Source organism: Haliotis rubra, unplaced genomic scaffold, assembly GCF_003918875.1.
Source record: "Haliotis rubra isolate DU_JTF1 unplaced genomic scaffold, ASM391887v1 Scf721, whole genome shotgun sequence".
In the NCBI taxonomy this organism is placed as follows: domain Eukaryota; kingdom Metazoa; phylum Mollusca; class Gastropoda; order Lepetellida; family Haliotidae; genus Haliotis; species Haliotis rubra.
This window is the reverse complement of record NW_025767437.1, coordinates 162,017-188,847: the sequence shown is the minus strand read 5'-3', so window position 1 is coordinate 188,847 and position 26,831 is coordinate 162,017. Positions and strand designations below refer to the sequence as shown.

The following is a 26,831-nucleotide window of genomic DNA, read 5'->3' as shown; positions in this document are numbered from 1 at the left end:
ATGCCTCAAAAAAAGAAATGTCGCTAGACCAAGTCCAAGAAATATGTACACTTCGAGGTGTGCTGTCAGCAGCCGAGATCAAAAAGCATTTCGGTATTGATCGAAAAAGACTACGACATATGGCGACATATGGCGAGATCCCATCAAAGAAACCACAACCATGCCGCCGTCACCACCAGTTGAGGAAGAAATACCAGAAATATCTTTGCCGGTCGTCGAACCATTGCCTCAAAAGCTGACTCGAGATAGATCAAAAACAGCAATACCCGGTAGTACGTTGCAAACCATCCAGGACTTCTACAACCGCCTGGTGAAGATCAAGACTCATGTGAGGTAAACTACGAATATGTTGGTCGACATCTTGTCTAGGCTGGACATCCACAATGACGACGACGATGAAGAACTCCAGGAGGAAAGCCTCAAGGAGGAACAAGAAGAGACCCATTTCGAGATCCAGAAGGTGGGGCAGATGGTGGAATTGACCCAAAGATGGGTCAATTTCTGTAGTTGCCGTTTTTCTCTAGAAGACCACAAGACCTGGAAGCACAGTACACCAGTCCACGAGAAGAGGGAAACACCCAAACCAGTTTCCATGGTCCACCCCTTCCACATGCAGTAGAAAAAAATATATCTAATGCACATCTGTTTTGAAGAGCATCGTGTGTGTGTTCTCGATAGAAGCTATTCCCGCTCGGTCTCTGGGAGCAGCAACTCGACTTCTCGATTGTCTTTCCTGTTCGATATGGGCGAGTGGCAGATTTTGCCAAGCCTGCACCGAAACAGTCCACCCACCAACCGTATTCTATTCTGCCTGCGTCCCAAATCGTTTCTTGTATCTTGTAGCAGTAGACCGGAATCGTTTCTCCATTTGGGGAATCCCGTAGCAGCAACAGTCGTTTCTTCCTTTCATATTTCACTACAGAGAACTTTTGCAGATGAAGTTCCCTTCTGGAATTTCTGCGGCTTTCCGGTGTTCGTTGCACAGAGGGGCTGCCACTTCCACATCCTTGGACCCGTCGTAGTTGGGCAAGGGGGTTGCATGCCGTCCCTGTCCTCGTGGTGGCTCTGCTTGTCCCGATAGCTGTCGGAAGATACAAGACTCTTTCTCGATGCATATACAATTGGCTGACGACTCGTCGACGAGTTGTTGTTAGCGCAGGCACAAGGAGAGGCAGTCATCGTCGTACAGGTTCTCTATGTTCAAGAGACGGTAGGAGATCGGGATTTCTTTCCAAACCTTGAGTGGGAGTCGATCCTCCTGGGGTGTGTCTTCTATTGCTTTGTTTTTCCACAGAACGCATTTCTTGATGTCGACGCAGTGGTCGATGGCACTGCACTTGCACATAGAGTTGTCTCGCTCGAAGAGAGTGGGGAGTTCCGATATGGCAGCCATGCAGTTGGTGCATTGGTAGTGTCTTCTGTCCTTGGGTTCTGGGCAGCTGGCAAGAACGATGCGAAGTTTGCCCGATGCTGGTCGAAATTGGTTGGGTGGGTAGAGGTAGACGAAAATCCACTGTTTTGAAATCTTCTATGAATTGGCAAAAGCACAGCAAATACAGTTCCAGAAACTGCCGAGGGATCTGGTATCGCTTGTAGAAGGTGTGTCCCGATTTCTCCAGGATTTGTTTCTCACAGTCGGAAAGCAACACGTGGGAACACTTCTCCAGCAGTCTCTCGAAGACCATGACGGAAGTTGTTGTCGTCTGTGGCTCCATACCACCTCGGATTCGAGTGTATCGGGGTTGCGATATGTGGTACTTCCTCTTCGCTTCCCGAAGGGACAAACAACCCGATTGGATCTTGGCATAGGTTTCGCGCTATAGCTTGGTTTCATGCATTGTTGTGTGTTCTATACCTATGTACCTGTGTATCTCTAATTCGATTGCACCTTCGCCAGTGTAGAAACAACACGAGAGTGGTCCAAAACCCCATCAACATACTGTTGATGTTTTTCTGCGCTGGATTTTTGTTTACCGTCTAGCTGTCTTGGGGTTGGAAGGACTACTGGGATCGCGAAGAAAAAATCCAATGCAAACAATAAATGTCTATATATACTCAAATGCAGACTGCACCTCCTGATTTTGTGCTTTTCCTTCTTATTTTATCATTATTTTACTTTGCGATCCAGAACCCCCATTCCCTATACTACTCAATGGCCGATCTTGCTGCCAAGCCAGCACTCAAGAAATCTGTGACACCATTTCTTATTCCATACTCTGATTACAAAGCTAACATTTGAACTTACATCTGGGATCTGATGCAGAAGAAGTGGACACCCAAGTAGGCATCAATGAATTACATGCAATAAAACCTAATAGTGGTTACACCGACTTGGGTTGTCAGTCCAGATTTGAAGAGGTCAGCATCCGACGATGTCGTATTGGCCACACAAGATATACTCATGAGTACCTATTAAAAGGTGAGGATCCTCCGTTTTGTATCCCTTGTGATGAACGAATGACGGTCAAATATGTCCTGCTTGACTGTATTGAACAGTCCATCACCAAGGATAACGATTTAAATCACGAACTATGAAGGATCTTTTTAATGATATCAGTTGTCATTTAGTTCTCGCATTATTAAAAGAAATAGATCTGTTGAATGATTTGTAAATAGATAAAAAAATTTGATTGGAAGTTTAAATTAGTAACTGAGATTGTTAGTGGCTGTATCCTTCAAGGGGGTAAAATTACTGTAAAATTATTGTCCTCTTGAGAGGGTATTTAAGTCCTCAAACATTCAAAGTAAATAAGAAGTCTCCACATTTTTAATCGTAGAATATGTGTATTTTAATATATCGCTAGAACGGCTGAAGGGATGGTGTAAAACCAGCTCCAGGGCCCATGAAGGAAGCAAATGTACTGTAAGTCCCCATTGTCCCTATTATGGTGATCTACTTTTAGTTGCTGGCAATCTATAGCCCATTTGTATGTTGTCCTAAATATACTGAGTCAAAAAAGAAACTTCACAAAATGTAATTTGAAAAATAATGAATAATTATTCTCTGATGATACATCTATGTATCCAAAATGGGATCCCTATCTTTCGACTCTAGAAAAACGTTAGCAGAACCCACTCAAACCCATCCATTCGTCGTGCAAATGATGTTAGTGCCAAATCAGGTTTTGCACGTGCAGTGGATCACATGATCTTCGCATCGAAGTTTTCTTCATATGCACGTGTTTGCATTGGCCTCAAGAATTGAAAAAACACTTTTAAACGACAGTACTAACGGTACTTGAAATGCCACGATTGTCCAATGTGCAACGTGAACGTGCCGTTGGCATGTTGCAAGCGGGAAGATCAGTTATTGACGTCGCAAGAGCAATGGGATGCAGCCGTGGTACTGTGTATGACTTGCGAGGTCGTCTACAACAAACTGGCACCACTTCTGATCGCCCAAGGTCGGGTCGTCCACGTGTGACGTCACGAGCGTCAAATCGTCCTACATCACCTACGTGACAGATTTCTGCCGGCTATAAGAACCAGGGCTGAGATGTTTAGAGGTCGACTGTCCTCACAGACCATTCGAAATCGGTTGCGGGCTGCCAATCTCCATTCTCGACGTCCATATCGTGGGCCAATATTGACGTTTTATCGTCGTCAACGTCTGCTGTGGGCCCAACGTCACCTCCGATGGACCCACGGAGACTGGAATCGAGTCGTCTTTAGAGATGAATCCAGGTTTACCCTCAGATTCGCGGACGGCAGGCATAGAGTCTGGAGACGACGTAGTGAACGGTATGCCCAATATTATGTACAGGAAGTCGACAGATTCGGGGGCGTAAGTTGCATGGTGTGGGGTGCTTTCTGTGGGAACAACCGTTCCCGACTTCTGGTCATCCGTGGAAACAACACAGCTGCTGCTTACCGCGACCAGGTGCTCACCCCTGAACTCGTTCCTTTCATGGCGGCTCATGGCCCAGGTCTACAGTTCCAGCATAATAATGCTCGGCTGCATACCGCGATGTTGACACGAAATTTCTTTCAAAACGCTAGAATCAACGTCATGGACTGGCCATCGAGGTGCCCTGACCTTAATCCAATAGAGCACGTTTGGGATGCACTTTGGAGAAGGCTTCGTGGTCTTAGGAACCAACCTCAGAATTTGCAGGATCTTGGCGAATGCGCGGGGCGGCCATACACGATATTGAACTGAGAAATTTCGCATTTTATTCTTGTGACTTGACATTCTGTATACCCATGTTTTGGAACAGCGTTGTATCCTAATGGAACTGATTATGGCACTGTCAGTGTATCGAGTACATCACACAGATCTCAGCAATGAAATAATAACAATTTAAACATCTTACCATATCTTGTTCTTTTATAGTGCCCTGAAGAAAGAATGTAAAGTTTCTTTTTTGACTCAGTATTTTTATATTAGGGAGAATTATTCTGAACATTTATTGATCACATTTATCAGGAAAGTGTTTTTTCTTGCATTTACTATGAACTGGCCCATCATTGAGTAGAATTCATGCAATACATATGGAATTTTTAACAGCTACATGCTTTAACAAACAAAGCCATAAATAGAGACTTACCCTTCTCTAAACATCCACAAAATGAACTAGCACTGGGGTTAAAAGGCAACAGATTTATGTAAGTAGATAACTGACACAATCACTGGCACAAGATGTTAACAAAACCTATACGCATCTACTCCACTAGCATGATGACTCCAAGTGTTCATGAAAAAGAGACTTTAAAACTGAATATTCACTGTCAAAACATGAATTTCAAATGTTTAACGACCGCCTCCGTGGTGTAGTGGTTAGAGCGTCCGCCCGGAGAGCGGAAGGTCGCGGGTTCGATCCCCGACCACGTCATACCAAAAGACGTTAAAATATGGTACTTGTTGGTCTTGCCTGGCGCTCGGCATTAATGGGTACAACAAGAACTGGTCGGCACGGAGTCAGTATAATGTGTCTGAGTGGGGTATTCATGCTTCACTGCGGCATGATATCTCAGTGGGCTAGCACTATAAAACCAGCTTCAGTCTGGGCTAGTACAAGCAGCCGCACATACACATACACACGCATGCACGTCGTCATATGAGCGAAATATTCTCAAGCACGACGTATAACCCAATTTCACCTCACCTCACCTCACCAAATGTTTAACATTTTCAGTCAGATAATACATAAACAAAACTTAATAAAGCAAATATATCAACACCGGGGCGTAGAAATTGAGCTAAATGTAACAATAGTTCGTAAACCCAAACTGTGTGATTACATTATAATAAGGTAAAACCTGCTTAAGATTTATCCTGCACAGTATTTGCAAACGTGCAGGATTTCTGCTGAATTGTCTTAGAAACAATCACTTTTCTGCTCATTTGCTCTTTCATGCTTCCTTTCAGTCTGCAGTAAAGAACAACAATGTCCACTATCCTTGTGGCTGCTGCCTGTCTGTGTGCCCTCTGTCTGACACTGCAGGCGAGTGATGACAACTGTGATCGTCCTCCGGTGCATGAAGTTGTTCCTGGCAAAGAGCATGGGCACATCCGGTCCGTTGCTGCTCCTTCTATGTTCGACTGCGCGGCTGAATGCCAACTGTTGCCGCAGTGCCTATTCTTCACCTTTGACCCCGAGAAAGGCGCATGTCAGCTCCTGAGGAAAACAAATCCCAGCTTCACTGTCGGCAGTGGCATCTTCTTTAGCAACATTCAAGAATGGAAAATGGTTTGTATGAAGGCTTAATCCAATTTAACATAAGGCTGTTGTCTATGTTGCTGCACCCTGTGTCGACTACCAGTACCAACGCTATCCTTGGGATTTCGAAGTTTTTTGTGGTTTGTGTTCTGTGAGCGATACCCGTAATCGTAGTTTTATCAAAGTGGTTCCTGGATATTGGAAACCTCTATAAAACACTTTTCAAAATCACTCACATCTGGAGAGGTAAAAAGACATATTTGTTTGTGTAAACGAAATATGTAACCGACAAAATACGTGTGTGTGGTTAAAGTGTTGGCTTGTCACGCCGTTTTCCCACATGGGTGCAATGTGTTAAGCATATTTTGGTATCTCCTGCTGTAATATTGCTAAAAAAAGGGGTAAAACTTACTCAGTTACTAAACCAGTTAAGTTTGGAACACTCTCTCAGATACAATATGCTGGCTTAGGGCTGTCAGCGTCTTTCTTTTTGCCTTTATTGTCGAGTAAGTGAGTGAGTGAGTTAAGATATTAAGTCACATCGGCAATATTTCAGCCATATCGTGACTATTTACAAGTTATAATGGCATAATAAATCAATGTAGAAACCTGTCGGCGAAGGACAGTAAAATAACTAAATATCATAGACATAATTGTAAAACTAGTATGAAAATCTACAATATCTTAACTATGAAAGACAATACAATATAAAAAAAAGTTGCTACAGATCGCCAACAACTGAAGGTAAACCACCATACCAGGGACCATGGGGACTTACAGTACCTTTGCTACCTGCATGGACCCTAGCTGGATTTTAATGCCGAACCCCAAAGTGGAAACATCAAATATCATTGTTTGACATAACATAGTGAGGGGATCGAACTGGTACTCTTCAACTGTCTGTCCAAACCCGCTATTCATTAGACAACAAAGGATGTCTGTTATAATATCTTCCGATATTTATAGGAACATTTAGCCGAAATTTACAATAACAAAAATACGTTTAAACATATTTACTTTGAAAGTTTTGGGACTTACGTACCCTCTCAGGAGGAAAATAATTTTACGGTCCGACATTTCTGTGTATATGTATGTGTAAATCATTAAATGCATGTTATCCCTTAAAAAGTGTTTTGAATTTTTTTTAATATTTAGCCACTGACTGGAGCATGTCGTAAGGCTTCCTGTAGCCCCAATGCGCTGTGTACTGTGGGACGGAATGGACATTCACTGTGTTCAAGCTATATTGGTAAGTATAACATAGACAATGAAACAGTGAGTCGTAACGGTTTTTGTTTGTTTGTTGTTCAACGCCCCACTCAACAACATTGCAGCTATATGTGAGCGGACAGTAAAAAAACGAGTCTGGACCAGACTATCCAGGGATCCAGAGGTGAGGTGAGGTGAAACTGGATTTAACGTCTTGCTTGAGAATATTTCGCTCATATGACGACGTGCATGCGCGTGTGTGTGTATGTGCGGGTGCTTGTACTAGCCCAGACTGAAGCTGGTTTTATAGTGCTAGCCCACTGAGATACCATGCCGCAGTGAAGCATGGATACCCCACTCAGACACATTAACTGACTCCGAGCCGACCAGTCCTCGTTGTACCCATTAATGCCGAGCGCCAGGCAGGGACCAACAAGTACCATATTTTAACGTCTTTTGGTATGACGCGGTCGGGGATCGAACCCGCGACCTTCCGCTCTCCGGGCGGACGCTATAATCACTACACCACGGAGGCGGTCCAGGGATCAAGAGAATGAGTTGGATCTACGCATTTGTCATGAAGGCATGTGTCAACCAAGTCAGAGAGCCTTACCACCGGAGTGCGTTAGTCCCCTTTTACTACAAAGCATGGGTTGATGAAGGCCAATTCTAAAGCTGATATTGGTAGCCACATACCAGCGTTACGTGGGAGGGACCCAAGAAGTGATGCTGGGGCCCGTTTCACAACCTTTCCTCTTAGCTTTCCTATACCTCCTATACTGTAACACTGATTTACGATAGTCGTAGCGCTACGAGAGCTTTGTTAAACGGGGCCCAGGTCTCCAACGTTTGCATTTTTTTCTGAAAGCAATGAAACGGAAATGATTGGAACATCATCGTGAAGTCACAAACTCACTATTACAGGGTTCTGGATTGCCCAAAGGATGCAATACTTTATTACGGATATGGTAGAGACAATTTAGACATGCTTGTAATTATTCTTTATCATCATTTCGGTATTCTATATGACGGTCGTGTGACATTGAGCGTGAAATTGTAATGAGATATTCACCAATACATTAATTTTCTGCATATCAAATTCCTGTAGCCGATGGACACTGACATTACGAATTTCGTACATGTATCACATGTTTTCATTAAAACTGTGTTGTATAAATCAACCGGACAACACCACATACAATGTGGGCTTTATATCATGAATCATCAAACGTTCTTTTACATTAAATAATAGGAATATATCAACTTTGACATTGTTTTTCAAATAACTGGCATGAACTGTACACGAGATGACGACTGTCACGTTACTATGACGTCATGCTTCCTTGGACGGTGTCTGTGTCACCCTGGGTACAGCCACAACATTACAAGTAACTCCTGTGACAGAGGTGAGCTTTTGAGGTAGAGGGAGTTGCGAAGCTGGGGTGAAGTGAGTGAGTTAAAGTTTACAGTCGCAGCGGCAGTGTTTTAGTCCTGTTGTGACTAAACATAGTTATATATTCATACACACATTTTATAAACCGAAGGACAATAAAACCATCTAGTATATCACAGTAACAAGAATTAAGGCTAACATCTATCTCTAAAGCAGGATTTCAAATTTGGACAATACAATATAAGAACGAGTATCACCAACAACTGAAGGTAGATCACCATACTAGGGACCATGGGGACCTACAGTATGTGAGTGAGTGAGTTATTATTTAACGTAACATCGGCAATATTGCAGCCATATCGTGACGAGAACATATTAAACATTGAAATGGAATATATGTAAAATATAAAAGCCTGTCGACGAAGGACAGTAAAACAACTAGAATATCACAATTAAAATTAAAACCAGCGTGGAAAGTTAAAACTAATAGCACTGAAGGTAGATCACCATACCAGGGACCATGGGGACTTACAGTACCTTTGCTACCTGCATGAACCCTAGTTGGATTTACACCATCCCTTCAGCTGCTGGCGATTGTAAGAAATGTTAGCCAAAATTAAAATAACAAGAATACTACGTTTAAAAATCATGGTAAGTTTAAATTGACTTTGAAAATTTGGGGACATACGTACCCTTCTTACAGTATGTTTGCTACCTGCATGGAGCCTAGCTGGATTTACACCATTCCTTCAGCCACTGGCAATTGTACTGATATTTAGCCATTATAAAACAGCACATATCCTAGGCTTGGTAGAGCTAAATTGACGTCGACAGTTTACTCTCCGGAGGACAATAATGTCACAGTACTTTAACCCCCGTAGAGGATACAGCTGTTTTGCAGCCCTGTCGCGACTAAACAAAGTTATAAATTCATGATACATATACAAATTTAAAACACTAAAACCAACTAGTATATCACAGTAACAAGAATAAAGACTAGAGACTAGAAGCTATCTCTAAAATAGGATTTCAAAGTTCGACAATACAATATAAAAACGGGCTTGTATCACCAAACAACTGAAGGTAGATCACAATACTAGGGACCTACAGAACATTTTTTTGCCTGCATGGCCCCCAGCTGGATTTACACCATCCCTTCAGGCACTGGAAATTGTAAAACAACACATATTCTACGTCTAAAAAGCTTGGTAGAGCTAAATTCAGTTAGAACCTTTTGGGACTTACGTACCTTTTAAGAAGGACAACCATTTTACAGTACTTTAACCCCCTCCCAGGATACAGCCACTATCTCCGTTGCTTATTTATTCTACCGATTATAAATTATCATTTATCTATTCACAAAACATATAAATCAACATTTATCAATGAATTCTATTTCTTTTAAAAACTCAATGATTAAATGATAACTAACATTAGAAAAAGGTCCTTAACTGTTTAGACATTGAAAAATTTATCCCTTGTGATGAAAACTCAATACAGTCAAGCAGGACATGCTTCACCGTGATTCTTTCATCACAAGGTATACAAAACGGAGGATCCTCACCTTTTAACGGGTATTCATGAGTATATTTAGTAAGACCAATACGGCATCGTCGCATGATGACCTCTTCAGATCTGGACTGACAACCCAAGTAGGTGTAACCAATATAGGTGAGGTGAGGTGAAATTGGGTTTTACGTCGTGCTTGAGAATATTTCGCTCATATGACGACGTGCATTCGTGTGTATGTGTATGTGTATGTGCGGCTGCTTGTACTAGCCCAGACTTAAGCTGGTTTTATAGTGCTAGCCCACTGAGGTACCATGCCACAGTGAAGCATGAATACCCCACTCAGACACATTATACTGACTCCGAGCCGACAAGTCCTTGTTGTACCCATTAATGCCAAGCGTCAGGCAGGGACCAACAAGGACCATATTTTAACGTCTTTTGGTATGACGCGGTCGGGGAAATATATGTTTAATAGCCTGAAGGCACGAAGAGGAATATGAAAAGAATATATATCATTTGTATTTGGGGTGTTTTCCAATATATTTAAGAGTAGTTAATATATAGCGTTAGCTTCTGCTGTAAAAATAGAGCTGTTGTATGGTAATCTAGAAGATTATGAATCCAATGACAGTGACACAAGCCACTGCCCGGGATGAAGATGGTGAAATGGAAATAATTGAACCCCCATTCAGGCGCCTTTTAGGAACCCTGCCCCTGCCAGTCCTGGTTTTATCCCCTGTATACGGAACACTAGCCAGGGCAACAACAAGTAGTATACATTAACATCTTTTCGTATGATCCGTCCTGTGATCGAAACATTGACCTTCCTTATTCTGGACAGATGCTCTGTTCAATCAAGTATTTATCAACTGAATCTCTATGAAAAAACCCAACTTGTGTATGTGTATAGTTATTGTTTGTAAAGGGAAGTGGGGTGAGTGTGTTTCGGCTGAATAGGTTTAACAGGTACCATCTATTTGTAGAGCTGGATATCAAAAGGAAAAATTGCTGAAAAATGGCATTAAGCCAAGCTCTACCCTTCTGGTTTCAGACTGCAAGAGTTATGGAGACACCATGACGCCATACAAGGAATTGTCGATATCAGGACATAATAGAAAGATCTTTTATCCTGATGGAGAAATGGAAGATGCGATGATGAAATGCATGTCGGCATGTGTGCAGGAGACCTCATTCGTATGCAAAACTGTAGATTTCAGAGCTTTACATCCGGAATGTCATCTCTCCAGTGAGGGTTACCTCGACGTCGCAGTTGAAAAGAGAGAACGAGATCAATTCAACTGGTGGTTTGCTGTGAGGAAATGTGAATAAGTATGAGATTCGTCACAAGGAATGAGCCAAGCAAAGTAAAGTTACATCCTGACTTGTTTTGCAAGAATGTTTGAATAAGTTCTGATATTTTACCTGAAGACTTTTAAATAATACATTTCGCATCCTCCATATTGATACGAATTTGCCAAATCTATCCAAGATTCGTAAAAGTCTGTCACTCTCTTTAAACAGTAGATCATGACGTCAACCCCGACATCACAGAATACTGAAGAAATAATCTATCCAGTTAATGGATCAATGTTTTCCAACTATGCGCCGGTGATGTTTCGTCCATAGTCGAAGTAGTTGTAAGAACCTTTCTGGATGATCTTCAAACACTACTCGATTATAACAAAACATGATGTGTCTGATGTATTTTGCATCGATGTGTGTTTCGACTTGGACTGAAAGTTATGATTTTAGTGGCTTTTGAGCACAACCACATTGTACTTTCGCCATTGCCAAGTTTCACTGATAATGTAAATGTACACTCTCCAGGAAAGTGCATACTGATCTAGCACTACGGCAATCGATCGTCAATCTGTCATCACCATATTGTGGATTCTCTATGCTTTTTCGATGTGGATGATATCAAACTAGTACTCTTTCAAGGACGGGATCTTCTAGGCTCTCCACGCGTTTCGTTATGATCATATCTTTATGTATGGCTTTTGGCGCTAAGTCCTTTATCTGCAAGTACTTGATTAATGCATATTTCCCATTTCGCTTGTGTGTGTATTTTCCAAAGGTCACAGTTCTCTTCTCATGTTACTTATGTGTAACGGCAAAATATTTTGTTGGATGTATGAGAGTTTTGGGAGCGGTGGGGTAGCCTGGTGGTTCAAGCGTTCGCTCGTCACACCGAAGACCCTGGTTCGATTCCCCACATGGGTACAATGTGTGAGGCCCATTTCCGGTGTCCGCCGCCGTGATATTGCTGGAATATTGCTAAAAGTGGCGTAAAACGAAACTCACTCACTCATGAGAGTTTTGTGGAGATCACTTTGTGACATTCTGTATATCCACAATTTATCTACCGGGCTGCAATCTGTAATGAAATATGTAGGCAAATAAAGTGGGGCCGTATTTTACTGTGAATAACAAGACAAAAAACAAGATAATGGATGCCGAAAATTGGAAATACCCCAGATTGTATCCCTACAGTGGAACGCTTTTCTGATTTCTCATTGAGTTGATGTCATGAAGACTGATCGATTTGGATCCCATTTCTTTGCTTTTTAGCCAGCTATGTTATCATGTCCTGTAATTATGCTATGTCTATAGAAATAAACAAAATATTTGTATGCTACTTTGATTGATTCCTCACTGTTATCTAACTCGGTGAAAACAGTTGTGATGTGTGCTGTGAGCTGACCTTTGAGTGTCAACACCTGTGTGAAACAATCTAGTAACAGAGACATTCCTCAAAATAGGTAACTGTCACAGTATACATATACTCAACAAAAGTGGAAACTTTATACTCACATTATTGGTAAGAGAGGGTTATTTGTTAGGGGTTAACTCGTTTTAGTTTTTGTTGTGCAATACACACAGGAAGCATGTGGATGCTGCTCGAACATGATCTTGGCGACCGACGTGACAAATTGGGTCCAAAAGTGTGAAAAACAGTCATGCACAGTGAGTCACTTGAGCACTTTAGCGATCACACTGTCATTGTAATGCAAACATACAGACGTTTTCTGAACAGGAAAACGAATCAAAAGTGCAGGTCTAATTAAAACACCCGAATATGCCGCGACTCAGAAATGAGGGTTCAATGGGTAGGATTAATGCTGGCCAAACTGTTGCAGTAGTTCATGAGACCTGGGCACAAATTTCTGAAACTATCTTAGCTGCGATCAATCTTACAAATTTACGTTCTTAGGATATCTTAAGTTTAAGATGACATACATTTTCAAACTTGTCGTAAACCAGCCGCAGTCGTATCTCAGACAAGGACACATTTGTGTTCTAAATGTAAAAAGCGGGATATCTGTGACAAAACAGTGAGAGGCAGTGGTGTGCCATATTTAGATTTGTTCTATATTTATACAGAGATGTGGAAACCTTCACAAGGTACAACAACCCTATTGACCTTCCCACTATAATCCGATGCAGAGAGTTGGAGAATCTTCTGGATTCTTTTTCTTGCATTTCATGGCACTCTAGAACAACCTTATCGTGGTGAGTGCTCGATAGCGCTTATTGTTCTTCTTTCATGTGGACCCAAGGTAGAATGTGTCCACAGCAACCCATTGCTGGTCGTTAAAGGCGACTAATTTGAGCTACCTGTTTGCTGTTGGTTACGCCCGGTGTCAGTGGAGGACTGGATCCTGGTGGTTGAGGGCACTGGTTTCAGCAACAGAGTTCTTTTGAGTAACACACCACTTTGACCCTTACTTCAGATAGACGGGTGGAAGAATGGGAAGGTGCTATCAATCTGCTTGGCATGCCGATTTATTGCTCAAATACTGCTTGGCTTGATTTGTGGAATTAGATGCTTGATTGACATTTTAGAAGATGCTATTTGAAGAACATAGAGATTTTTCTGGGTTACATCTTCTTTTTATTCTTGAGTACCAAGTTTCAGGGCTTGCTCTGGCCCCATTATCAGGTAAAACTGAACAGTAACTGTTAACTGCCCCTGACGTCACAATGCTATGACGACGCAATACATGTGGAGGTCAATAGATACAGGTAACAGGGCTAGAATACATGTTATTATGAATATATCAAATATGTTTTATTCATATCAAATATCGCTTACTGCAAAATTATTGGATTAACTTAGAAATGTACAGATACTTATCATACAAAATTGTTGATTGACTTAAAAATGTACAGAGACTTATTTACAAATGTATAGAATGTAAAGTAATAGCAGTGTATACATAGAAATAACATTTATTATATTTTTAAGGGTGAAATACTGTAAATATTGGTGAAAATAAAAATGGTATTTTCACTGAGTACAATATCACTTTTGCCTGGGCTAGACTGTAGTTGGGTTGGGATGTCTCGATCATTTGTAAACAATGATTAAAATATAATAAACAGAATATTTTGTTAATGTTGTCAAATAACATGTATATTTCATCTCGTGGTCTGACAAAGTTGATATGTTGATAAAAATCTCTATGTTGAATTGTGGCGACATTATTTAATACATAGTATGTTATATCCAATCGTCAAAATATGAGAGATTTGCTAGTGCTAGAAGCTGGTGGGCGACGTTGCGGCATATTCGGATGTTTTGACTACCAATGCGACGTAATTCAATCTGAAAACTTCGTATAACATTGACAGCAAAGGACAGTTAGGACCGTATACGTAAATGAAATATATCTGGTGTTTTCAAAAATGGCTTATTTCAATATGAAATTAAAATAGCTACTACTTCAGCAGCTCATACTTGTCGTAAAAGGCGACTAACAGGATTATGTGGTCTGGCTCGCGGACTTGGTTGACACATATCATCGTATTCCAATTGCGAAGATCGATGTTCATGCTGTTGATCACTGGATTGTCTGGTCCAGACTCGATTATTTATAGACTGCCGCCATGAAGCTGAATATTGCTGAGCGCGGCGTAAAACTAAACTCAATCACTTATCTATAGAAAATGGAACATGTATTTTACGACAATGCCGTGGGCGAAATACGCATCATCTCAAAAGGCGCACGTAAAATCACTAAATCATCATCATCATTACGTGGATCTGCAGATTTTGAAATAAATGGACCGATTGTACTATATTAGTTGATTTTGGTCTTTTGAACAATTCACACTACAAGCAGAATAGTCAACGGACCTGTCAATGTAATTATGAGTGAGTGAGTGAGTTAAAATTTAAAGTCACTTTGGCAATATTTCAGTCGTGACTAAATCAAGATATAGATTAATATAAATTAACGGTAAATTATAAAAATATGCCAACGAAGGACAGTAAAACACAGATAGAAATTTTAAAGCTAGTAATTAAATCTAAAACATTTAACTATACAAGACAATACACTATAAAAACAGGCTATATATTGCCAACGACCGATGGTAGATCACCATACTAGGGACCATGGGGACTTACATATAGTATGTAATTATGAATACCACTGTAGTTCTCCATGTTGTCAGTGGCTGGGAAATATCCATGTTGTCACTGGGAAACACCATTCTAATTTTCAATACAAATGAATCTTTGTTGGAGTAACGACAGTTTTGTACGATCTGTGGTTGGTTTACGACAGTTCCGAAAATGTACCTTATCTTAAACTTCCAAAGAAAGTACATACGTAAGATGTATCGCAGCTAAGACTGCTTCAGAAATCTGTGCCCAGGGCTCGTGAACTACTGTAACGGAATCAACAGTGTTAATCCTACCACCGGCACGCTCACGTTACTGAATTGAGAGACGGTCGTTTTTAATAAGCGTTTTCCGGTTTAGAAAATATCTGTATGTTTCAATTCATATGACACTGCGAGTGTTCAAGTGCTCAAGTGATTCACTGACTGTAAGCGTCAAATCGTGTTTTCGGTGATATTTTACGTTTGCTTCGCTGGGTATGTGTAGGAAGTCTTCCGTAGGGCAAGGGATGCCACTCTAATCCAAGCACGTTTTACCAATGAATTCAAGTCAAGCTATGCGAGTGCCTAAAACTTCGGTAAATATTAATTTTATTCATTAACCAGCTCCTATTTCCTTCATTGTTCAATGCATATTCTATTTATCTTTCATTCACATAAGTTTAAAGCTGGTAATATTTCATTTAATATTACAAGTTGTAATTTCTCTCGGCAACGCTGTTTTTCGTGCTTCGCTCGCAAATGACCTTCATTTTCAAGTTGTGTTGTTAATGTTTCAGTCAATCAGACAAAGTCTAGGAGTAAGTCAGATGTCGTTGAGATGTAAACCAAGTCACATGTACAAGAAATAATTAAATCACAAGGAATAAAGTGAAGGAAGACAAAAAAGAAGACGTTTGTGCTTATGAAGTTATATCTGCATTGACGAAGTTAGGAGCCACTGCATAGAAACTGGACATGAGTGAGAAGCAAGGACTGTTCACTAAAGGTGCAGAAAGTAAGGACACAGAAGTTAGAAGTAAGTCTGGCATTTCTGTACTTAGAAGAAGTAAAAGAAAGACAGAAATGACAGAAAAGGGAAAAAATTATTGTAAAAATGTGCTTCTAGATAGTATCAAGAGAATTATAAGAACTTTGAACACTCTTCAGAACCAAATTATGACTGAAATTTCCCAAGACTGTAACCAAGATATTGTAAGAAAGTCATACAAGGAATAGCTAGCTGTCTATGACAATCTGTTTTTTTAGCGTTTGAAGTAGGGTTGTAGAGTGAAACAGTAAGCAGTGCATCATATTTCAAGTCACCCGTGAAGAGCCACCTCCGGGTGGTGGGTGCTGGGTAATGTTAAGCGCTCTTCAACACCCCGTTGTGGACCCGGGGGTATATTTGGTCCACCAACCCGTTTGCCGTGGGTGGCGCCCCTGTGTCGGTGGAGGACGGGATTCTGGTGGTTGAGGGCACTGGTTCCTGGAACAGTGTTCCTTTGCCGAACACACCACTTCGCCCCTTACTTCCCCATGACGGGTGGTTAAATGGGCCCAGTTCAATCAATCGGCTGGTCACGCACAGCCCTGTGTATGGTAAGTAATTTTTGCACAAGTTTGATTTTTCAGAAATGTATATTTTGGTCTTGGTTTTAAAAAAATATAAAAAAATTGCTCAAATCACAAAGTATTTATTTATCAATTTGCCTAGAGTCCTATGCCCAGAAGGCGGTGGCTCATGGGCCAATCTGGTAGGACATATCTTTTCAAGATATCCATCCTAATTGAGTATACTCTCCTAGTATCCTTGGTGCTGTCTGTTGGAAACCCACAGATATGAGGCGTCGTCCTTGTTGACACTCCATGGTGGGTGGGGAGCTAGGAGGGTGAATTATATATATTCTACCATGGCACCCCCACAAAAAAAACGCTCTCACGAGTCTGAAGATTCGTTTTCTTCTGAGGATGAGGCTCCTGCAGTTATCACAAACCCTGAGAACTGGCCTCGTTTTCTTGTTATGTCAGCACCAGATGGTGGAGCTCTCAGGCTAAATCCTTTTGCTGTAGCGAAAGGAATCGAAGGTTTGGCAGGTGATGACTGAATTACAATCGCAAGGCGTAACACATCTGAAACGATTCACTGCAAGAAGGAATAATGAGACCATCAATACAAATACTAATTTGTTCACGTTTTGACTTCGTGTACATCCAACATCACTGAAGGCGGGATACTGCCACCTGACGGTCGATACAATTATCCCAAATCCCTTGAGGTGCTATACCTGCCAGAAGTATGGTCACGGGTCAAAATATTGCCATAAACCTGCTTCATGTTACAAATGTGCTGGAAAGTGTGAAGACAGTGATCTTTGTAACCATTCTCCTACCTGTGTCAATTGTTCTGGCAATCACCCATCTTCTCCCAAGGATTGTCCTACATGGAAGCTCCAATTCAAAATTTCTCAATTAAAGCATCAGCGTAATATACCATTTTCAGAGGCAAAGAAAATTGTTCTTTCACAAGAACAATCAGGTCCAACATATTCTAACGCAGTTTCTGCATCTATTTAGGCCTCCAAGCCAAAACATATTTCTTGTCATTCTGTTGGTTGTCAGACAGACTATACATGGGCAAAGACTTCTGCACCTACCTTGCTATCTGCTGAACCCAGTCAAGGCGCTTCACAAGTGACCTGCAGTTCACAAACCACAGCCTCATCGAAAAGTATTTCTCAATCAAAGACATCACCTGCGATAGATACATCTCAGAAACAGTCAACTATCCCAGAACCAACTGTCAAACCAACTCCAAACAAAACAGTGAAACGTCCAAAACGAATCATACTGGAAGAACACCAAAAAGGAGCGAATAACCATATCCAAACTTTTATTAAGTTTGGATCCCTTGATGACATGGATGTGTCCGACCAAAGCCATGGCAGGACTCATAGCTTGTCGCCTTCAAGGAAGGTGAGGGGTAGATCTCCTGTTTATCCTCCGAGTACATAATGTCCTCACCAATAATACAATGGAATTGTAGAGGACTTCGGAATAATTTGAATGATTTACAGTTATTAATCCAAGATTTTCAACCGTCAGCTCTCTCCATACAAGAAACTTATCTGAAACAGACAGATAATTTTGACCTACGTCAATTCAATGCTTATCACTCTTTTTCTCCACCGCGTGACAGAGCTACTGGTGGATCGTCAATCCTGGTGAGGCAAAATGTTATCCATAGCCCAGTTACACCCACAACAAATATCCAAGCTGTTGCTGTGCGACTTACGTTGCACGTTGCATTCACTTTGAGCTCTCTATACATTCCGCCATCATCAGCTGTTCAACTAAGCGATCTGAAAGCTCTTTATGATTAACTACCTAAACCTTGTATAATCATGGGTGATTTAAATGGCCACAACCAACTCTGGGGTGGCAATAATACAAACCCTAAAGGTAAATTATTGGAGGATTTTATTTCAAACAACGATTTATGCATTTATGATGACGGTTCAAATACTTATCTACATCTTGGCACAGGAACATATTCAGCTCTTGATTTGTCAATAACTGACTCCTACCTATTGAGTGAATTTGAATGGTCAGTCCATGACGACCCCTGTGGAAGTGTGGCACCCGTGAAAAGCCACCTTCTCGTGGTGGGTGCTGGGAAACGCTAAGAGCTCTTCAACCCCCGTTGTGGACCCGGGGTTATATTTGGTCCACCAACCCGTTTGCCGTGGGTTGCGTCCCTGTGTCGGCGGAGGACGGGATTCTGGTGGTTGAGGGCACTGGTTCCAGGAACAGCGTTCCTTTGCCCAACAAACCACTTCGGCCCTTACTTCACCTAGACGGGTGGTTGAATTGGCCCGGTTCAATCAATCGGCTGGTCACGCCGAGCCCTGTGGTATGCATTTTTGCTATGTCTTGACTCGGTACACTCATTTTGAATACTCTGTCATTAAGTTATTTAATATTTTGGCCTAGAGCTTATGCCCAGAAGGCAGTGGCTCATGGGCCAATCTGGTTTATCCTCTGGATTAACTGGAGTATGTCATTTCTGTAACCCTTTGGTGTCAGTTTGCTGGAACACCGCATACGTATGACATCGCTCTGTTGGCGCTCCATGGTGGGCAGGGAACAGATTTGATGAACCAATATACAATTCACTATGGGTAAGCAAAATCCTAAAAAAACCAAAACTGCAACTTTCCGAATCTGATTCTGAGCTTGACTCTGATGAAGATGATGTTGTTACTAAACTGTTATTTTCTGAAAGGGATACTTGGCCACGCTTTCTTGTTTTGGAAGCAAAGGGTGAACGAACCCTTGCTTCTTATTCACCATTTCTGTTAGAAAAGGGATTACAAGGTAAAGCTGTCGAGTTGAAAAACCTTACCAAATTACAGTCTGGAGGTCTTTTGGTTGAATGTGTCAGGAAATCGCAGGCAATTAACCTGATGACGTCAACCAAATTAGCTGACATTCCAATTACATGTTCAGCATACAAGACCCTTAACTTTTCCAAAGGTCTCATCCGTGACAGAGACCGAAGTCTTACTGATGAATCTGTTGAAGACATTGTATCTCAGCTTAGAAGTCAAGGTGTCATTGAGGCCAAACGATTTACATATAGTAAAGATGATCGTGTATTCCCGTCCAACACATATCTTTTGACTTTTGTCACACCGGTTCTGAAAAGTTCTATTAGGGTTGGATGTTTTTCCATGACTGTAGATCTCTTTATCCCACGCCCTACTCGTTGTATTAAATGTCAGTAGTTTGGCCATGGGCAAAATTCGTGTAGGAACAAGTTAGCTTGCTTCAGATGTGGAGAACCTGATCATGATGGCAAAATATGTACAAACACCATCAAGTGCTTACATTGCAAAGGTGACCACATGACATCTTCAAAAGACTGTCCTGTGTGGAAATGTGAGGCCACTGTGCAGAAACTAAAAAGTGAGAAATGACTCAGTTACTCCGATGCCAGGAAACAAACCAGACTACTTGCACCTGATTCAACACGTCTATCATATGCTTCAGCAGCCAAAAAGGTAACTGCATATATTCTCTGTCAGACAGACCTTACTTGGGTAAAATCTGAACATCCAAAATCCCTGTCAGAAACTGAACTAAATACAGTAAGTTCCAAACCGGTCACAGATCCAGATAAGTCACCAATAAAGCAAAGAGGAACATCTTCTACACAAACAGAGACAAATCAAATCAAATCGTCAAAATCTACCAAAGTGGACATAAAGAAGAAACAGATTCAATCTGACAGATTGCCAAAGGCATCAAAAGACACAGTACAAGTCCATAATAAATATGGATTGCTTGAAGATATTGATACTGAAGTATCCACCCGTGTGAGCGCTGGTGGCCATACAAGTGGTCACTCACCGAAAAAAGGTAGGGCAGTATCTCCTGTTACTTCTCCTTAGATAATTAAACCACCATGAGCCATTCACCTAATCTAGTACAATGGAAATGCAGAGGACTTAACAATAACTTTAATGAAGTACAGTTGTTAGTTCAAGACTTTAAACCGTCAGCACTATGTCTCCAAGAGACGTATCTCAAACATACTGATACATTTGATTTAAGGCAGTATAGTTATCATTCATTTTCTCCTCCAGGGGATGAAGCGACTGGAGGTTCAACTATATTAGTTAGACATAACATCATTCATAGTGATGTTCACCTGAATACCAATCTCCAAGCCGTAGCTATTCGCCTCAGCTTGCACATTGCGTTTACTCTATGCTCTTTGTACATTCCACCCTCATCCTCGACAAACCGATCTTCAGAATCTATATGATCAGCTACCAAAGCCCTGTATCATCATGGGCGATTTCAACGGGCACAACTCTGAGGAAGTACAAGTACAAGCAATAAAGGCAAGATTATTGAGGATTTTATGATGATTTTACTTTACGCCGGTTTACAGCCTATCATTATTTTTCTCCTCTTGGTGATAGGGCTACTGGAGGATCTTCTATACTTGTACGGCAGGATGTTATTCACAGTCCTGTTATACTTAAAACTAATCTCCAAGCTGTGGCAGTGCGACTTACTCTGGGTGTAGCATTTACGTTATGCTCTCTGTATATTCCGCCTTCATCGAACCTTCAGCTGTCTGATCTTCAATCACTCTATGATCAACTCCCAAAGCCATGTGTTATTATGGGTGACCTAAACGGTCACAACCCACTCTGAGGGCAGTACTAACACTAATACTAAAGGCAAAATACTGGAAGATTTCATTCCCAATAATGACCTGTGGATATTTAATGATGATTCAAGCACCTATCTGCATCCTGCAACTGGCACTTATTCTTCTCTGGATTTGTCTCTTGCAGATTCTAACCTCCTGAATGAATTTGATTGGTCTGTTCATGATGACCTCTGCGGAAGTGACCACTTCCCAACTGTCCTAAAAGTTATCAAACCGGATGATGACCCACCTTTATCACGATGGAATTTTAATAAGGCCAACTGGTCTTTGTATGAGACATTGTGTATGGAAAAATTAATACCGGAAAATTTAAATAAATGTATCAGATCCGATAGAGTTGTTTTCAGCTCAGTTAAAGGAAATTGCTGACCAGTCAGTTCCTAAGTCCTCTGTATTTCCTAACATTGGTAACCCATGGTTCAACAATGAATGTAAACAAGCAAGAAAGTGTAGGAAGAAAGCGGAAAAATACTTCCGCAGACATCCTACAGTTCATAACTTAAATGATGTTAAAATTACGAGTGCCAAGGCACGACGAGCTTTTAAGCAAAACAAGCGCCAATCTTGGAGGAAATATGCTTCGCACATTAATTCGCGCACACCCATGTCTAAGGTATGGAATATGGTCCAGGAAATAAAAGGCTAAGGCTCCAAGTCTTCTGTTAAATATCTTAAAGAAGGCGATCAATTGATTACTGGTAAGTATGATATTGCCTAAATACAATTGGTGAAACTCTTTCCAGAAATTCTTCATCATCAAATTATATCCCTGAATTTCAGAAATATAAAAATCGCCAAGAAAAACAAAAAAATAATTTTGACTCTAATAACGGTGAAGATGATAATGAAGTATTTTCATAACATGAGCTAAATACCGCTCTCGAGCAAGCTCATGCTACTGCAGCTGGTGATGACAACAATCATTACCAGTTACTGAAACATTTGCCTGAATCATGTCTTTTGACACTTTTGGAAATATTTGACCATATTTGGATTTCAGGAAATTTCCCTCCTTCATGGCACAATGCCATTGTAATCCCCATACCTAAGCCTGGCCGGGATCATACAGACCCCTGAAATTATCGCCCTATATTGTTAACTAGTTGCGTTTGTAAAACCATGGAACGAATGGTAAACAATAGATTAGTTTGGTATTTAGAAACGAATAATCTTATCACAGATATTCAATGTGGTTTCCGGAAAAACCGAAGTACTATTGATCATTTAGTACGATTAGAATCCTATGTTAAGAAAGCTATTGTAAATAAACAACACGTTGTATCAATTTTCTTCGATCTGGAGAAAGCATATGATACTACTTGGAAGTATGGCATTTTGAAGGATTTACATGATTTCGGTTTGAGAGGTCGTTTACCTCATTTTATCTCGCAGTTTTTAAAAGACAGGCAATTTCAAGTCCGCGTGGGTTCAACCCTGTCTGATCATTACAATCAGGATCAGGGTGTCCCACAAGGCAGTATTTTGTCTGTGACTTTGTTTAGTATCAAGATCAACAGTTTATCCAAGGTTTTAAATGATTCAATCGATGGATCACTTTTTGTGGATGATTTTAATATTTCTTGTCGTGGTAAAAATATGCATACTATTGAACGGCAACTGCAGTTGTTTTTAAACAAAATACATAAATGGTGTCTTGAAAATGGCTTTAAATTTTCTAAATCCAAAACTAATTGTATACATTTCTGCCGTAAAAACAAAGCGCATGGAGACCCTGTCTAGATGGCACACCATCAAAGTTGTGAAGGAGGCCAAGTTCTTGGGTATGATTTTTGACTCACACTTGACGTTTCTGCCACATATTAAATCACTTAAAACTAAATGCCTGAAGGCACTTGACTTGTTGAAAGTCGTTTCCAAGTCAAAGTGGGGTGGGGATCAAGCTACCCTCCTACATCTATATCGATCACTGGTACGTTCCAAACTTGATTATGGTTCCATCGTTTATGGTGGAGCCTGAGAGAAATGTTCTCTTGTACCGCCTCTTGGGCTCAGGATTAAACCATTCATTACTGCTGCCGGCATTGAGCTAGAAAATATATCTCCTTCCCGACTTCTTTTTGCTTCTCCTCCTTGGCAATTGGTGAGGCCACAAGTCGACCTAACACTCACTACATTTAAAAAATCAGAAACTAATGACTGACAATATAAATATGAACAAGAATATTATCAATAAAAAGTAAATATAATACATATAAATCCTTATTTACAGATGGGTCCAAGGATGGTGGCGCGGTTGCTTGTGCCACTGTCATTGGATCCCGAACAATATCTTCTCGACTACCAAACAACAACTCTATTTTCACAGCAGAAGCTAACGCCATATTAACGGCTCTTACATTTATTAATAAACACCGTAAATATAAACAATACATAATCTTTTCCGATTCTTTTTCGTGTCTTCAGGCTATAAATTTTTTTTCTTGTAAACATCCACTTTTAATAGAAATTATTGAATTATATAATGAGCTTGCTACTGGCCAATGCGACATCGTCTTTTGTTGGTTACCCAGCCACGTTGGCATTTCTGGGAACACAATGGCCGATCTTGCTGCCAAGGCAGCACTCAACAAATCTGTGACACCACTTCTTATATCATACTCTGATTCAAAGCTAGCATTAGAACTTACATCCGTGATCTGATGCAAAAGAAGTGGGACACCCAAGCAGGTATTAATAAATTACATGAAATAAAACCCTATATTGGTTACACCTACTTGGGTTGTCAGTCCAGATTTGAAGAGGTCACCATACGACGATGTCGAATTGGCCATACAAGGTATACTCATGAATACCTGTTAAAAGGCGAGGATCCTCCGTTTTGTATGCTTTGTGATGACAGAATCACAGTCAAGCATGTCTTGCTTGACTGTATTGATTTTGCCATCACAAGGGATAAATATTTTTATGTCAAAACAGTGAAGGATCTTTTTAGTGTTAATTATCATTTAATCATTGAATTTTTAAAAGAAATAGAATTGCTAGATAGATTTTGATCTAGTTTGTAAATAGATAGGTATTTTGTTATTGGTAGTTTAGATGAGTAACTTAGATTGTTAGTGGCTGTACCCTCAAAGGGGGTTAAAGTACTGTAAAATTATTGTTCTCCTGAGAGGGTACGTAAGTCCCAAAACTTTCAAATTAAAATGTAAATTTACCACATTTTAATCAGAGTAGTTTTGTTCTTTTAACTTCCGGCTAAATTTTCCTACATAGTGCAGGGGCTTATGTAGCAGAAATGCTTTCCGTGGGAAGTATATGTTAATTTTTTGAACCACTCATAATTGTATTTAGTATTGCATATAGATCCAGAAAATCCATGGTTCCATTTTTTCTGATGATTATAAGTGTCATTCTGGGGTAACTGAACATCGAGCTGCAACACCAATGTGAGAAAATCATATTTTTATACACCTGTCACAACATAGGCATGTAGTATATCAAAATGTGATGGGTGTTTTACAACTACCATTATATACCATGAATCGCAATAATATATGTATGCATAAGAATCAATATGATCATACTTGCTTCTGCCAAAACCGAAGGTTTGTTGCAGAGGGTATGCATTCAACCCTGTTTGTGTGTGTGTATGTGTTAGCATCAAAAACTACAAGATGGATTTCAATGAAACTTACTGGATCTCTTGGGTATGTCCCCAGGGCAAATCGATTAGATGTTGAAGAAAGTATACTCTTCAAAAAAAAAGAAACGCAAAAGCAAAATATTATTCAGCTATGTAAATCAACGAAATTAAACGGTACAACATTGAAATTATGTAGAGCAATACATTGGTATCTCGTGCAAATTTCACAAGAATGATAGTAATCATAGTCGTTACTGCTGTCCATGAGGTGACGTTGACGTTACAACCTTGTATGGCCACCTATTACTGGTAGAACTGCACGACACCTCCATGACACAGATGTTGGATGTTTCGTTGTGGAATCCTTCTCCATTCCCCCTGCAGCGTGTGGTCGGTAGACACGTTGTTTTCTATGACGTCGCTTGAGGGGATACCGCAATTCATCACTGAACCATATGTGCCTCCAGTTTCCAATGTGCCATGGCTGCACCGCGTTACACCACCTGATTCGCGGACGTTGATGTAATCATGCCAGAGAGGTTGCAACTTTTGGACGTCTGGCACGCAGGAACCGTCTCCTACCTCTCGGAGACGGTTCCTGATTGTCTTGTTGGGCATTCTCAGAGCTCCAAACCGTTCTTGTGCTGTGTCCCAGGCGGAACGATGGCAGTCACGTAGGTGGGTTATCCGGATGTAGTGATCTTGAGCTGGTGTGGTGACTCACGGTCTTCCTGGTTTTGGATGGTAATTTGTCGAAATGGAACGATCTCACAGTTATTGTGCTGGGATGAATGTTGAAGGTCCTCACCACGACACTCTTGGATCCACCAGCTTGTTATTGTCCAATAGCAATATTTGGGTGGGCACCGTTGAGACGTCCCATTTTCTCATCCAGTATTTGCAAGGGTCTTGGATGAATTTGCGAGATGCATTTGGGTCCTTCATAGTCATAGGTTGAACTCATGGTTTGCACGTGAAAAGCAATAATTGTGACTTTTGGTTGTGTTTCATAACAGTCAAGCTCACCACGACAATTATGATCGATACAACCATTCAAAATCAATCGTTTATGTGCTTGATTGGCATTTTAGAAGATGCTATTTGATGTACATAGAGATTGTTCTGGGCTACATGTTCTTTTTATTACTTTAAACATGTAATAGTGAAAGGAGATTGCTGTGCAAGGCGGAAGCATGCTCTCTAACGAGGGCCCATCTAGTTTCCAAATTAAGAAAAACATATGCGTAGAATTCATAATAATGTCGAAGCCTTTATTTCAACAGCATATTTTGTTCTTGCAGGTTAATGTCGGATTGATTGATTATGTAAGTTACTTAACAATGGGAAAGGTAAAATAAAAATACTAGTGCACCTTATATACTACCCATCAAAAGTTTAGACTCACTTAAAATACTCACTGTTATATATATATATATATATATATGTGTGTGTGTGTGTGTGTGTGTGTGTATGGTTACATCGAATATGAATTTCTCCTCTAACTTTGGGGAACGCACGAGAATCATGATGCATCAAATTGTTGTAAGGCATGTGCAAATATAGTAAATGTGAACAGCTGCGTTTTGATGTAAAGGTTTGTTAAGAATTCGCCAATTTCCACTGAGTTTCATCTTTTATTGAACTCATAATAATAAACTTTTCAACGTTGCGAATTTGTTTAACAATACATCAGTTCACGTGTAAACAGTACCTTTAAACCGTATGGACTATTTTGCAAAATCTAATTTAGAACAGTTGACTGAAGTAAGTGCATGTGGCTACATTTACACTAGGGAGTCTAAACTTTCGATGGGTAGT

General features: G+C 40.6%; 1 long non-coding RNA gene across 1 annotated transcript; it reads right to left on the bottom strand.

Annotated features, from left to right (window-relative positions):
- Positions 1 to 930: 930 nt before the first annotated feature.
- LOC124259460 lies at positions 931 to 26,749 on the bottom strand. The gene is made up of 4 exons (XR_006893840.1): positions 26,635 to 26,749; positions 25,828 to 25,830; positions 21,326 to 21,336; positions 931 to 945 (listed from the first exon to the last, which is right to left on the bottom strand). It is a non-coding gene; the product is annotated as an uncharacterized LOC124259460 (long non-coding RNA).
- Positions 26,750 to 26,831: the final 82 nt, after the last annotated feature.